Source organism: Macaca fascicularis, chromosome 6 (genome assembly GCF_037993035.2).
Source record: "Macaca fascicularis isolate 582-1 chromosome 6, T2T-MFA8v1.1".
Lineage (NCBI taxonomy): Eukaryota > Metazoa > Chordata > Mammalia > Primates > Cercopithecidae > Macaca > Macaca fascicularis.
In genome coordinates, this window is record NC_088380.1 from 171248228 (window position 1) to 171265566 (window position 17339).

The following is a 17339-nucleotide window of genomic DNA, read 5'->3' on the forward strand; positions in this document are numbered from 1 at the left end:
CTGTGCTATTTAGCAACCCAATGGCAATTTGGAAATCGATTTTTTATGATCCTCACGTTAATATCATCTTTCACACTCAGGCAGTGTTGGAATGATTCTACTTTTATTTAAGATCGTTTCAACTGCTCTGCTAGAGCAGCTTGAAGCCTCAGAAATGGAGTTTCTACTTGCATGGACCCCTCATACCTCCCTGCACACACATACAGTAGTTAAACAAACTGGAAACAAAGGAAAGGTACATAACAGCCAAAAATGTTGCTAAGAACTTTATAAAGCAACGACAGAGCAACATCAAAGCATTTGCAAATGCTTTCTCTTTCCAAATTAATACTCTGTCAGTATAAAGGAGGCCACTCCCCACTGGCTATCTTTTCATTTTTATAAAGTATTTTTATGACTGTTTAGGGAAAGCCTATATACACACATTCCCTCCATTTTGTGTATGTAGTTTTCTTGCTCTGAGCCAACATTCCATCACCTTGGCCAAAGTAATATATATATATTTTATATATATATATATATAATTTATAAATGTATTTAATTTTTATATGTATTTAACTTATATATTTAAGGTTTGGCTTGACATATATTTTGGAAGGTACCTGGAGTATAAGTTACGGGTGACTGCAGAATCCTGATCTGGTAGGCTGTAGATCCTGAAGGCATTTTTCCTAAGTTAAAATTATGCATATATAGAAGATAAGGAACATGTGTGTACCCCTTGTCAGGGATAGATGGCAGGCTAAGGAACCAATTTTAAGAAGACTAAGTGGACCTGCTATCTGGTATTTGTAATCATCAACCTCCATGTATGCCTCACCACTGGACTAGAAGCTACTTGAAGACAAACATTGTAAATTGTTCTCCAACTGTTTCAGCATCAGTACAGAAAGCATTTTATGAATCTTGTGTGGTTGAGAGAATTAATTCATGAATGAACACTGCAGACCCTTACAACCCTGTTAGGCAATATCGTTCCTTTCTAGACTAATCTTGCAGGCTCTATTCAAAAATAAAGCCAGAGGAAATTAGGGTTTCAATCATTAGCTTTCCACAGCATATTTAGTTTGTTTTGTGTACATTTTCTCAAGCAACAGGCATTGTGTGAGCCTTTGCTTTTGTAAAATATCCTACAGAATTATTGGGGGAGAGATATGAAATATGTTATCAGATTCAAAAAGTACATAAGATAACCTGGAAGGCAAAACCAAACCACAAAGGAAACCATATATAAAACATTTAATTTCCAAATTGTACTTTACAAATAAGCATTTTACAATTTTGATTAATCAATAGTTATCAGCCAATCTCTGTGGCTTGTTTTATTTGAGCAAAGCACAATGCTGATGTAGTTTTTAGGAACTGCCGACCTAGATGGGTGAAACAGTAAACCCTGGGGCTGATGCTATCAAAGGGCTTGTAAAACAGCATTTTCTGGATAGCCCATCATCTAATATGGTGCAATATGCAAGGTCTGCTTTCAGCTAGAACCAAATGTAAAAATTACAATTTTTATCAAAAAGCAAGCATGCCAAAGCCCTCTCCTGCTGCTGCAGCACTGGGCAAATGCAGGCCATGAAACCAAAAGCCAATGGCCAAGGAAGGTTAAGGAAACACAGAACAGAACAAAAGCAAAGGCTTTGAGACAGACTAAAATCACATTGACAAATAGTTAAAGCTAGGAGCCCTCTTGTGTGATAATACCTGGAGCAGGAACGTGTGCAGTTGTTACAGTATGGCTTTAATAGGTACTTTCCAATCATGGCAGATGAAGGATGCATATTCTGCTGTTATTTTGTTGTTTGTCAAGTAGTATGTCAAATATAGGATGATAGTAAAACAAAATTAAATACCGTATACCCCCATGCTTTTTTATTCCCATCGCTAGATAGAACTGCTGAGAACAATTTCATACATTTAATTTTAAGTCATTAAAAAATAAGTTTAATAAGCTTAAAAACATAGAATCATTGTGTAATCATTTCTCTTGCTCCCTCTGTGTGCATACATGTGTAGATATGGTTTTTTAAATATAAAAGAGAATTTGTGACATTGCTATTAACATCCATAGAATTAAGTCACCATTCTTACAGAGGGATAAAAGACAAACATACTGATTATGAGGGACACAAAGAAGAATTAGCAGACCCTAAATTATAGAAGGTAGCAAAAAGGGAGATAATTTCTTTACCATGAATGTAATTAGGAAATACACAAATTCCTTAGTGAATAAGACTTTAAAATGCATGTTAGATTTAAAACTCTATTGGCTTTATCTATAATGTATCTCTTTTATTTTCTATATCATAATCATGTTTTATATTGTATATCATATGCTATATACACACATACACACATATTCCTTGCTGTAAATTTAGTCATTCTCAATCTTAAATTCCCAAGTTGAAATATTCTTTAACATAGTATTAGACTCAGAAAACCCCACCTGATCATTACTGCCAACATTCTGGTTCCTAATGTGATGCAAACTAGGAAACCCTCACCTGTCACAATGTTTCTCTAACAGAGTTTATTCTTCTAAATATACTTGAATCATAATTATGACAGCATTTCCTCCATTGTTGTTCCTTGGAAGATTTTACCTGGGGATATTAATAGGGAAGCTATGGGGAAAAAGGTGTTTCATGTACAAATAAGTTTGGGAAAGAGGGGTGAAACAAATTTTAACAGTGGTTCAGGAATTCTGAACCTAATATGATACTAATACTCATTATACATGCCAAATGTTTATTATGCATGCCAGAGGAATGCATAATATACCCGGTCTTCAACGTGATTATTTGTCCGGGAGCCTTATTTTGAGCCATGGACCTGTTTGCATCATCTAGTGTTTGTGTTTGATGGAATCCAGTTTGGGAAATGTTTTAGTCCTAATAGTATAGGGTGCATTAAGTTTTTAAGACTGGGCCAATCCATCAGGGAGTATATTCTGGGAAAATTCAAGCTGAGACATATTTTAAAGGAAGTAAGAAAAACTCTGTAATTTGTATATTTATAACAATAAGACCATCTTTAAGTTGCAGTAAATTTTGTTGTTTGTTCCTTATTAATACTAGAGCACCAATGACTTTTACCTTCAGTATCAGTTTGGAGACAAACCACTAAAAGTTATAAGAGTTCAAAATGTAACTTGGCAGTAATGCTAACAATGCAATGCCTACTGCACAAAGTTTATGTCTATCTTTGTGAATCAAAATAGCTTTTGTATGATTTTCTTATTTCAAAATAACTAACATTTTTATTTCATTTTAAGTAGAGCTTCTTCTCTTTCAAGTATATGTTAGTTTCAAGAAAAGAGCTCACAGCTGAGCCCAGATTTAGTCATTTGAATCCTTTTTATCCATCGGTGATAGAAAACTTTCATATTTTTACAATATATGTAGTATTAAATACTCCTCTGAATATTATGGACCATTTCTATTTGGTGATTATCCATCTAGCAGTACTTGTTAAGTAGATGTGTTTTTACACCTTTGTCCACGATTACTCTAAAAAGAGAAAATCTGTTAACTGGTAGCAAATCTACTTAGAATAAAAGCATGTTGCCATTGAAATCAATGAAATAGATTTCAATGGATAGTATTTATTTTTATTTCATAAATTCCACTAGAATTGAACAATTTGTCAAGTACAAAATGGTAAGGAACATGGATTTATGTAAAGGCTACATTACAAAAATTAAATGTAATCCTTTCTCAAAGTCATGAAACTCACCATTTTACATGATTAGCTTCTAGACTAATAAAAATGACTTCTGAAAGAAAAAAAAATGTTTGTTTTCCATTCATTTGATAATAAATAAATGAATGAATGCAGAAAAACAGAACCGAATCCATTATGTTATGCTAAAGACATACTTATCTATTAAATGATTTAACATATGTAAAGCATTAACATTTCTCATGCAATATTATTTCTGTTCCTCTGTCTTCATCCTTATAAACAAAAATAAATTCTCAAAGCTTCAGTTCACAAATCTTTTTTTTTTTTAAGTGTCAATAACACCAGTAAATCATGATTTGTGTGAATAGAAACAATGGTGTAATACTGGTAATAAAATGTCAGCTGACATCTATTGGGCACCTACTGTATATTGACAACTGTAACACCCTGTTTTTCCCCTTGTTGCATGATGAGATCTAGGATTCACATTTGTTGCCCAGGAACATTTTTACATCAAGCCAGAGTGTGTGGAGCCAGCCCAACCTGAGCTATAAGGATTAAAATGGCAGAGAGGTTGTTTCCTCAAAAGAAATATTGGAAGTCCATTACCAAAATCAGGATAATTTATACTTTGCAGGAAAATCATGATTTTACACCTGCCAACATTTAACAAAGAATCAGTAACACATATATTTAACAGAATTTTGTTCCTCAGTTTTCTCCCACTTATGGTAATGGTATGCTAGTTTATTTAATATCATTTTTCTTGAATTCTCAGCTGCTTTTGATCCTCTTCCCCATCTTCTTTATTAGTTTTTAAATCTTATGTCTACCGTTAAAGGTGGGTACTTGCCAACTTTCTACCTCTTACCGTTGTCCGCTGCCACTTTCTCTTAAACGATTATTCTGGGGCAGTCAGATTGTTGTTGATGACAATATGGAGAATGGACTGAAATCTACAACAGTTTTCAAAATAAGAGCAGTAAATGTTCTTTCCAGTTCTTACCTTTGAGAGGAGAGTTCTGATCATTCTCCTGGCAAAATGCCCAGCACCGAATCTGCATCATGTTCTCTGAAAATGGGCAAATAATATTATCCATTGATGTTAAAATGTTTAAGGAAAAATAGACCATCAGGAACGTTTTTTGTTATTAATTAAATTTACAAATGCATCAATTAATTTTTAACCTAACAGATTTTCTGATCACTGGTTTGGAGCAAAGATTAATGATGATTCTTTGCACATAGATATTTTCTCTTACAAAAACAAAGTGAGAAAATCTAGTATCGCATGGTTCCTATTTAAAGGTTTTCAAAGAGCCTTACTTACATTACCAAGTGTAATTAAGTTAATATTGTTATTTTCTGTTGTCAAAAGAGCAACTACTCATACAACATGTTTATTAAAAAATTCAATGAAAACAAATTACAAATGAGAAAGAAAAGATGGAAATTTGTTTTGGAAATGTATTTTCATTGAATACTGTCATGCTCTTTTGACATTAGTTTTATTTTACCAAGCAAATGAAAATCAAGATGTTCTGAAGAAGGTAGATGCTCATATAAAGTTGTACTACATTTGCAATATAGTTTGAGCAGAAAGTTAAATTTTAATATATTGAAGAGTTTTTATATCCACAGCAATATTCCTTTAATGGTATATTCAAGTTTGAAATCCACAAATATCAGGAAATACTATTTAAAATTTTTTCAAGTATTTAAATAAAATAACTTGTGGAAGAACTAAGAAAAAATATTGAGTCAACATTTTTTGAATTAAGAAGACACAAGTAAGCACGCTTTATATCTAGCTAGTAGAACCAGTCATCAACAGAACACGTAGTAGCTACCTATCCTTGCAGTTGCTGCATTATATAAGGACAATTGAATTTTTATCTCCTGGGACTTACAATTAAAGACCAGTAATGATGAAGAGAAATATGGGTTGCTGCTGAATATTAGGATGACACATTTTATGTCTCAATGTCCATTCTCTAAGAAAGTTACAATACATGCATTTTTGATAATGACAGATTTCTTAGGTTAGTAATCTGCTGCTACTTGTGTTTCTATTTTTTTCAAGTGCAAGTATTTCTGATGTGTCCAAAAATTATTAAATCGATAAATATTTTCAGTCAATATACCACCATTGACAAATGTGATATAAAAAATTAAGATTGCCAAAGGCTCTTAGCCTATAATTTCTTTAATAGATCTTAGAGCTAGTGAGTTTATTTGGCTCTCTACTCCTACCTTTAAAAGATTTGCCATTCTGGGTGATCATTAAAAAGTCAGGAAACAACAGATGCTGGAGGGGATGTGGAGAAATAGGAATGCTTTTACACTGTTGGTGGGAAGGTGAATTAGTTCAACCATTATGGAAGACAGTGTGGCGATTCCTCAAGGATCTAGAACCAGAAATACCATTTGACCCAGCAATCCCATTACTGGGTATATACCCAAAGGATTATAAATCGTTCTACTCTAAAGACACATGCACGCATATGTTTATTGCAGCATTGTTCACAATAGCAAAGACTTGGAACCAACCCAAATGCCATTAATGATAGACTGGATAAAGAAAATGTGGTACATATACACCATGAAATACTGTGCAGCCATAATAAAGGATGAGTTAATGTCCTTTGTAGGGACATGGGTGAAGCTGGAAACCATCATTCTCAGCAAACTAACCCAAGAACAGAAAACCAAATACTGCATGTTCTCACTCATAAGTGAGAGTTGAACAAGGGGAACACATGGACACAGGGAGGGGAACATCAGACACTAGGGCCTGTTGGGGGGTGGGGGGATAGGGGAGGGATAGCATGAGGAGAAATACCTGATGTAGATGACAGGTTGATGGGTGCAACAAACCACCATGGCATGTGTATACCTATGTAACAAATCGCACGTTCTGCACATGTATCCCAGAACTTAAAGTATAATAATAATAATTTTAAAAAACAATTTAAAAATGATTTGCCATTCTGGACTCCCATTCTACGGATGAGGTTAGTGAGGCCTGAAGGTGTTACACAATGTGCTCGGTAGCATGATGCTAGTAAGTTTAGTATAGTAAGATGAGAAAGATTTTTGTTTTAGTTCCAACTAGCATTGCACTTGCTACATCATGCTCTAAAACAAAAGCAAAGAAAAAAGAAGCATTATAAACTATTTAACTGTGTTTTCTAATAGCAGAGCTAACAAGTAAAATTCTACCTTTACCAAAGCCTTTAAAAATGAACAGGCTGCATGTAAGAAATTTAATGCTCTTTGAGCCATATTATTCGTATAACGTTGGACGTGTTCATGGTACATCATTCACCTGGATAGAAGAAGAAAACAGATTCTTTTTTTGTGTGGAATTACTTGTGACAGAGCCTTATGTTGAATGAAGCATTAGTCTCACTTTCTACAATATTCCTTATTTCATTTTATATCTATCATGAATCTTAAGTAAATATTTAACTTGTTTTTATGGTTTTTATTATGTAAAAATGCACAAAGAAATGAGGAAGAAAACCAATAAAATTATAATGAATTAGGATAAACCATTCACAGATTGTCATATGGGGGGAAAAGTCTCGTCAGAAAAACAAGTAGGGATTTTGAATAAAACCTTGCATTTCTTTCCTAATTTTTACTTTTAAATGATACTCAGACTTTTGAAAGATTTCTTAGCTGACTTTTTTTGACTGTATCAGAGGAAATGTTCCTTGTAATGATAAGTAGTATTTGCCATCTTTTAAATACCTTCTACGTCCTCAGTACTATAGCATGGAGACTACCCTGAGCCATAACAAATACCTTTAGTGTTTCATCCTTGTCTTTAGATTTTCTTAAGAATATGCCATATGTATCAGATTAATCAAACAGGCCGGGCACAGTGGCTCATGCCTATAATCCCAGCACTTTGAAAGGCTGAGGTGGGCAGATCACCTGAGATCAGGGGTTCAAGACTAGCCTGGCCAACATGATGAAACCTCGTCTCTACTAAAAATACAAAAATTAGCTCGGTGTGGTGGCAGGCGCCTGTAATCCCAGCTACTCAGAAGGCTGAGGCAGGAGAATCGCTTGAACCTGGGAGGTGGAGGTTGCAGTGAGCCGAGATCAGGTCATTGCACTCCAGCCTAGGCAACAAGAGCAAAACTCTGTCTCAAAAGAAGAAAAAAACAAAAAGATTAGTCAAACAAAATATTCTCGTTGAGAAATACAGAATATGAGGGAAAATTCTTCTTTATAAGAGTAAGAATATAATTGGTTGTGTACCTGCCATCTTATTTGAACACAATATTTCAATATGAGAAAAGCATGTGGAAATAGGGCCCATAGTTTCTCTTCCATGAAGGATAACGTGCATGCTTTCTATTGTTTTAAATGTTAAATGTTGTGCTGTTATACAGAGTTTTCTTTTTTATTTATCCCTGATATTTAGAAAGCAGGGATGAAATTATAATTATTCATAATTACATCTTTTAGAAATTATTCTAAAAAATGTTCAGATAACTTTTCAAAGTCCCACTCCCTATTTTAAGCCTCACCCACATGTGATTATCTTCCTGAGGTTAGCCCATTTTCTCACTTTCAATAGAAGTAATATTTGAAAACAACCATGAACCAGATCCCATTCCACAATGCTTTAAGAAGAAATTGGCATTTTATTGAAGTACTAAAGGGAGATTCAGCCATGAGGCAAAACTTCATAAAAGTCACTTTGAAATTTCTGTATTCTCCCAGAATTCTCTTGCCCCCAAAACTGCCTCATCCCCCACCTCCCATCTCCCAGTTTGGTGTAGAGGGTGGATGCAAGGACAGAGAGTAGGAAGTGTGAGAAGCTTTCAATGTCATATGCCCAGTGAAACTACACAGAGGGAGCGAGCTTGGCAGTTTGCAAATTGCATCTTACAATGACGTGGACAAGGGTTCAAATCCCAGTCCTGGATATTATCAGTACTAGGACCTTTAGAATGTATTTCATCGGTGCCCATTTCTTTCTTTCTTCTTTTTTTTTTTTAAGTATTGTAAATCTGGAATTTAATCTCTTATCTCTTAGGATCACTATGAGGATTTAATGAGGTGAGGAAGATAAAGTGCTCAGCATATGATAGACTTTCAACATAAATTCGTTTCTTTCCCCATTTAGATTCCAGCAAGCAGATCTCTTATTTTTTTCTTTACATCCTGAGGATACTTGTTTCCTGATCCTTGTTGAGAAGTATGTTGTAACCCTTTTCTCTTTTCTCTGGTCTCAGTGTGTAAGCTTCTTACTCGTCTTGCAGATTCTGTGCCAGTGAGGGCTGAATGCAAACACAAATGCAGAAACGCTATCCCCTGCCCTATAGTGCCAGACAAATATTTAAGAGTCATAACATAACGAAATTGAAGTTTTAAGCATTTGGCATTCCCATTCAATTAGGAATTAGGAGTTGAGTGAATAAAATTTACAAGTCATTCAACCGTGTCTGGGAGTATGGTAATAGCAAAGTCAGTGGTTTTCACTTGTCCTAATTTTATTCCATCCGTTATAAAATCCAAGAGAAAGTTTAATGCAAACAGGTCTATTCTGCCCTGTCTTTTCTTTCATATGTGTACTTTTTATAGTGGAGGATTTCTCTGTTATTTGTTTGTTTGTTTCTTATTAGCATTTATTTCCACTTATTTTTATGAAGGCATTCCATTTTCCTTCTGGAGATTCACTTCTCCCTCCCTCCAAGTTGATAGATTTGAGTGATACAAATCCCACCCATGTATCTAAGAGCTGGTCCTTTAAAGAATTATTGCACTACGGAAGCCACCATGGTTGACTCAGGGATAGGCGTGTTATCCAAAAAGAGCTACTATAACTGTTGTAGGGCTAGAAGAAGGAAAGTCAGCCTACGAGTCTGCTTTCTCTTGCTTAGCATAATGCTTTATTCATGCTGTCTACCCTGAGATGATAGGAAGCTGGAGATGTGCTGGCAACTTTGTTGCCATGGAATAAAGACAGAACACAAATTTAAACAATGAAAGACTTTAAAATTCAACTCCAATGGCATTGTTTAAAGTCTTGGATCAAGCTGTCCATGAGGCTGCCACTTGACTTTTTTTGTGTGCCAGTAAATTCCTCTTTGTTTTTCCTTAAGCCAATTTTAGTTGGATTTTTCACAACTTATGGCACAGACATTCTTAATTAATACTTTCTTATCTCTATTTTTCTTGTGTGAGTAGTGATTTCTAACTCATATTTTTCTGCTCTATTCTTTTAATTTTTTCTCATCTTGGCTCATATACCATTTTCCTCCCTCTTTGTTACTTCACAGTTTTAACTTGAATAACATTATGAAAACAGACCAATATGAACAACAACAAAAAAAACCCTAAAAAGCATTTATTTATGATGTATTTCCTTCCTTGAGGTATTACTTGCCCTTTATATCTGATGTTCCTTCAAGGCCTTTAATTAATTTCTATCAAGCTTCTTAAGGGAACCGGCATGGCACCATGCACCCCATATGCACTCAAAGTATTAATTGGGAATAATGACAATGATCAACCTCATGAAACATTTTTAACTCTGTCCTTGTTCACCTGGCAAGCTGTGAACATGAAAGATGGGCAGAGAACTAGCCACCAGGAAGCAGAATTAATGAGCAGAGACAATGTCTAATTCTATATATTTTTAATCATGTCTATTACAGTTAGCACTCAATTTGAATTAATAACATTAAGAGCAGAATTGGCAGTTTCCTTGTAAGATAAGTCAGTGGGCTCCGTCCTAATAGGCAATGAACCATTAGGTCACGAAAGCCATATTTTTGTTTGTTCTTTTTCTCCCCTTTCACTTTACACAGAGAGGTTCTGAAGAATTCTTTTAAATGCTCTAGAATAATCACCATATTCTCATTCCTTGATGCCCTTCAAAGGCAGGTCACATATTTGATTCTCTTCTTGGGCATTTAATTTGGATTTATAAAGCCATTTTCATATAACCTCCACCAACCATCTTTACTTTTATTTTGAGAGGCTTCTCACCTCTCTGAGATACTCCTTCACTGGCAGAAATGTGAACATGAAACAAGCCAACGGAGCGGAAAGGGGGTATGCAAAGTGTGGACATGGCATCCAAACCTTTCCAGGATCCGTCTGAGGGCTCAGAGTGGGGATCAGCTAAATCTTTGGTTTTTTCCTTTTCTCTTTCAGTCTTTGACAAAGCGTATAAATGCGCGTGAGGGATAAAAGTAGCTACAGAGGTTGCTTTCTTATCTTAAGTGGATTTTCACAAGGAGATCGAGGAATATGAAATCTGCTTGGATTTTCTTAAATTCTACTTCAGATCTTAATTTTCTACACTCCCCTTCCCTAGGCCAGATCCACTGATGTAAATTACTCAATATAACTACGATTTCTTCTTTACTGTATTGTGTATTACCAAATTATGCTTGTTTAAACAAAGAAATCACACAGATATATGGAGAAGAAGGACCAGAATAAAATATGCCAGATTATACATTTGGTTTCTCACCATGCTAAGCTGGGTAATAGTTATTTTTGAAAATTTACTCACTACTTTCTATGTGTCTATACTTAGTAAGCATAAATTACTTTTTCATGATAACCAAAATTGAAAGAAGAAAACACAGTTTTCTCTCTGGTTTTCCAATATTTCTTTCTTTTGTGTCCTAAGATTTCTAAATGAGTGTGATCAAGTTATACACAGAATGTTTTCCTGAATTAACTATAAGAACAGCACAGAGAAAAAAATTTCAGTTTAAAGTTACAATAATGTTATATTGCTCTCTGCTAAAGCTATGACTTTTTTCTTTTTATCAAATAAACTTGATAAAAAATAAACATTTTTCCGTATCAAATGAAGTTTATTTATGTGAAACAAGCCTTGGGCAAGGCAGAAAAGGAGTGAGACATAGAAATAAAGTAAGAATTTTAGAGTGTAGGAGGTTCCTAAAAAGTGAAAGGATGTGACCTCGCTTCCCTTAGAGACAGAAAAGCAAAAGATGGGAAATGAGAAAGACTGCAATTCTCTAGTAAAACATAGAATATAAACTACACCCTCTTTTTTTTAACTGAAATGCACAAAGGAGAAAATAAGATTTCATAGTTGGCTATTAAGAAGGAGAAAAGCAAAAATAGAATTCAAGTAAACTAATATCTTTGCTCAATTATTTCTGCTTTGAAAAGACTAAAGTAGGTAGGTACTTCCCCTCTGCAGTGAATTATAAAATGTAGTAATGCCGTACAATCTGATCAATATACAGAAGTATGATAAAAAATAAAATTGATCTATGTAAACATACATCATATCTTTAACTGTTTTGTTAAGATGAGCATTCCAGTGAATCAACCCTTGCTAAAGAACACATCAGTCTGTATTGGAATAAATAATATTCCAATACAGAATTTCAGCTGTGCTGAAATAACAAAGTGCATTTGACTTTAGCAACCTGAAATGATAGAATGTTTTATTTTACATTCTTAAACAGTTTTTGTTGGTTAATAGCATTCCCTCACAGAAGCAGATATCACATCATACAAAAATCCCAGAAAAATTTGTATTCTGAAAAAGAAGCAAACAATGCAAATCTTATTTGATGATATTTTTAACCTTTGTCATAGAGAAAGGCTTTCATGACTCTTTATTTAAGCTGTAGGAAAAATATCACTCCTAGCTTCCTAGTTTTAGAAAATGGAATCTAAACCAGTGAAAGCAAGTAAGACCTATTAATGATAGTAATACATAATGGAGAGGCCATCTGATTAAAAGAGATCTTTTCATTTATCATAAGATACATTGACACTCTACTTTAATCCTTGGTATACACCTAGGAAGTTACTGTAAGACACTTTAGACATATGTAAGCCTAACTCTTATGTTTTTAAGCTCTTGTTACTACAGTAATGAAGTTCAAATACATCAAATAGGAAAGATCAGTCACAAGCTTACAGACTTAGAAGTTTCTCTGCTAGGAGCACGGACTGGACTTGTAGGGACACTTTATTACTGGTCTGTAGAGGGAATCTCCTCTGAAAAGGGATGAAATGTTAGACTCCTCTTTCTTTCATGTATTAAGGTAAAGGAACCATTTCAGTGAACTATGCAGTAAGTGACTATCCCCTATAGGTCACTAAAATTTAAACATCCCTGTGCTAGCGATCCTGGTCACTTCTGAGCTTTTAGTTTCTTAAAACTTGAATGCATTAACATATTATGCCTTAGCAACAACAACAAGAAAAAGAAAAGAAAAGAAAAAAGGCTGTTTGCTCCTGAGACAAAAAACAACTTCATACCTAAATATGTCTTTAAAACAGACTGGTAGTGGCTGAAGGAACTACTACTAATCAGGAATGTTCTTTGTTGGGTTTTTTTTTTTTTTCCTTTCTAAAAACCACATCACCTGTCAGTTATGCTATTAATATTCATGATATTGAGAAAATAATCAGGTTACTCAAAGTACCTATTATACACCACTCTGATTCTTCGGTAGGAGTAGGTAAAACACCTTCTTTTGTGATATGCACATTTATAAATTATGAACAGTAATTGTTAGCGAAGAATGAGAAATGTAGGGAAGAGAAGGAAACTTTTCCATTTGTGCTTTCAAAAGAATTTCTGAGCCCCCTCTTTTTTTTTTATCCTGACACATCAATCAGGAAATATGATTATAATTCAGAAGGAATTATACACTTAACCATATACTTAAGTAAGAGGTTTGACTGGGCCACTGGCTTTGAGGTTCAAGTGGCAGTTACAAAATCAAAATCATGAGACAGAAAGAACAAGGTTACCATTAGAGCGGGCACAGAGAGACTCACACAAGTGCCTGAGGGGAGTTAATATGGTTAAGGTTACCCACGTTATGCACCATCTCATAAAACATTCTGTCTCGAGTATTACTTCTATTTACAAGAATGGGCTAATTCATTTATGTCAAATGTGGCTTTTGGATATTCAATTTTTTTAATGTCACCAAAATTATCTCAGAGGAGCAGCTCTGACAGGTCAATCATTGCAGATGGTAAGTGCTTTGTTAATTATACAGAAATTTAGAAACCATTGTAGAATGTCTTGCCTCAGGAGAAATTTCTGTCTTCCTGTTTGAGAGCTGCTTCCCTCTACCGAATTAATTTTATGTTTGTGAACAGATAACAATCTCTGCCGCATGGCAGAACTAACTCCTTGCTCCTTGCTCAAATATGCAAGTGTAAATAAGCAGAGAGTATCACAAATAAACAATGCCATTCTTTTTTCAATAATGCAGTGTGTGTAATTAAGAGTATGCAATTACAACAGTGTACAGCTCTCAGTGTAACAATTAGGTTTTCAGTAAAATGTAATTTGTTCCAATGTAAATGTTTTTCCTCAATTCAGAAGATTCCCTTGAGTTGTTTCAATAAGCATATTTCTGCAAGTACATGCAGTTGTGTACTATGTTCCAATATACAAATCAAAGAGGACAGCTATATCATAATAAGCTACTGAAATTTTCCAAGTACGAGCATTCCAGTGCTATCTTGAGATAGGAAAGTAGAAGTAGCCACTTTCTGGAAACTGTTGATCTATAGGCTGCAAATGTGGGGGTTTGTAAACTATGACTTATTCTTGTATACATGCCCCTTTCAGATGTGACTTTGCCACTCCTTCCATAAAGAGAGGTAATCCTTGAATCTATGCTGGCCTTGTGATTTTCTTTGACCACGTGTAAGAGATGTGTAAGAGACATTATTTTGACGTCTTAAAGTCTGGCTAGGCTTTAAGAGACCTTGTTGGAATGTGGCATGTGGCATGAGACTGTCATGTGAAGAAGCCAGACTAGCCTATGGAGGAGGAGAGGCAAGGAGGGGAAGAACCGAGGCCACAGTGACAGTCGACACCAAGGACCAGACACACGAGTGAGGCCTCTTTGGTCTTCCATCCTCACTGACTGCTAGCTGAATTCAGCCAATAGAGTGAGCCCCACTGAAATCTGTAGATGAATTATCTACGCAACCAATAGAATTGAAAGAAACAATTTTTGTTTTAGCATCTAAATTTTAGTCTGGTTTGCTACACAGGAAAAGCTAACAAAAATAGTTCCTCTAGTGTTTGGTGCTACCATTTTATCAATTTTCTTTACCCAGAAACTTAGACAATTTGTAGTTTCCTCTCATTACTGATGTATGACAATATTATCATATTTTTAATAAAAAAGAAAAATAAGAAAAACAGAATTTAGTATATTAAACCTTAAAATAAATGAGATTTTAGATCATCTAGTTTGAGAGTTTGAAAAGTGTGCTTCTTGGATTACTGTGCTTGGGAACGTGAGGAAATTCTGAAGTGGTTATGGCGGAGGGGGATGGTCTGGATTTCCCATATTTGCCTCCATCATGCCAGCCCCATTTTTATTTATTGCACTCCCATGTGCAAAAATAATCCCAGAAACAAAAAGTATAAAGCCACTGCAGACCAATCATTGTATGTTCCAGAGGAGTATATTAAGGCTCAGTGTTAGTGTATCCAGTTGTAATAAAATACCTCATCATAATGATGGTACTGTTTCTGCTGCATCATAAGTGGCAACTAAAGCCCCTTCACGATCTGACTCCTCTCTACTCCTTAGCTTCCTGTCTGTCTCAGATTCACGGGCCATTAGACTCCAACCCTGAACATTTCCTTCCCCTGACTCCAACATGGAGCTCTACCATCATGCACAAGGCTCTTCCTCCCCACCTCCCAGCCATAGAACGCAACATACTGCTGCACACTGTCTCTGTCATCTCTATTAGGAAACCTTCCAAGGACCACGCACCTCCCCATCAACGCAGGCCTTGTTGGCCATCCTCTTCGATATTTCTTTTCTTTTCTCTTTTTTTTTATTTTCCTTTTTCTTTTCTTTTCTTTCCTTTTCTTTCTTTTATTTCTTTTTTCTTTCTTTTTCATTTTGTTCTATTTTTTTTCGGGACGGAGTTTCACTCTTGTTGCCCAGGCTGACAGTGCAATGGTGCAGCGTAATCTCGGCTCACTGCAACCTCCGCCACCCAGGTTCAAGTGATTCTCCTGCCTCAGCCTCCTGAGTAGCTTGGATTACAGGCATGCACCACCATGCCCAGTTAATTTGACTTGTAGTAAAAATGAGGTTTCACCACATTGGCCAGGTTGGTCTCGAACTCCTGACCTCAGGTAATCCACTCGCCTCGGCCTCCCAAAGTGCAGGGATTACAGGCGTAAGCCAGTGTGCCCGGCCCTCTTCAATATTTCTGTCATGTGCAGGGTACTAGCCTTGAATCTGATTTTCTATGGTCAAAGACTACAAGGATTTGAGAGTAAAAAACACGACAAATTCATCTTTGTGTCCCTGGGCTCTGGCATAAATAGAAGATATGCAACAAATGCAGGTGGAATTAATGAGCAGATGAATCAAACAATAAAAGTGAACAATTAGTTTTCTTTTAACTCATCAAATAAAAGATTAGCCATGAGCTACTAACGTTGGTAGTTCATTTTCCTTTTCCTTCCTTCCTTCCTTCCTTCCTTCCTTCCTTCCTTCCTTCCTTCCTTTCTCTCCCTTTCTTTCTTTCTTTCTCTTTCTTTCTTTCTTTCTTTCTTTCTTTCTTTCTTTCTTTCTTTCTTTCCTTCCTTCCTTCCTTCCTTCCTTCCTTCCTTCCTTCCTTCCTTCCTTCCTTCCTTTCTCTCCCTTTCTTTCTTTCTTTCTCTTTCTTTCTTTCTTTCTTTCTTTCTTTCTTTCTTTCTTTCTTTCTTTCCTTCCTTCCTTCCTTCCTTCCTTCCTTCCTTCCTTCCTTCCTTCCTTCCTTCCTTCCTTCCTTCCTTCTTTCTTTCTTTCTTTCTTTCTTTCTTTCATGTGTGTGGCTGCATAGTATTCTATGGTGTGTATATACCACATTTTCTTTATCCAGTCAACCACTCATGAACACTTCTAGTATTCTTCTATCCCACTGTTTGGCAATGCCATATAACCAGCTGCCCATACGGAAACAAACTTGAGTTTTGTTCCTGACTTCCTCTCTTAGCCATGACATTCAGGTAAACTATAAGGTTAGTTGTCTCTCCCTAGTATCTGTAGAATTCATCAAGCCCTCTGTGGACCCATGACTTCATTGCTTGGTTCATTGGTGATCATCTTTTGTCTGAATCATTCTGAAGTCCCCTTACTAGCCTTCTTGCCTCTGTCCTTTATAATTAATAATCTATATCACAACAAAAATATTTTTTTCTGAAAAACACATCTGATTATGCCACTCTCATTGCTGGAAAACTTTCAATGGCTGGAAGATCAAGTTTAAACCTTAATATGGAAAAGAATGAACTCTGTTTATCCATCCTCCCTGTACTTCACCACATACAGTCTTATCTAGTCATATACAGTTACTGATCATTCATTCATTTATTTATTCATGTATTTATTTATACCTTTATACCCTAGTATTTTTGTGTGCTCGGTGCTCTTTTAGTTACTGTGAATTTTTCATTTAAGAAGATAGAAACATTTTCCTGTTCTCATGACACTTTCCTGACTTACATAATTATATAATAGGTAATATTACATATAAGCAAGCAGGCAAACAAGTACACAAACCCATGCAATCATATGAAACAGTGATGGATGGATGAGTCTGAGTGCCATTTTAACCAGAATGATGAGGGGAGTCCTCTCTAAGGT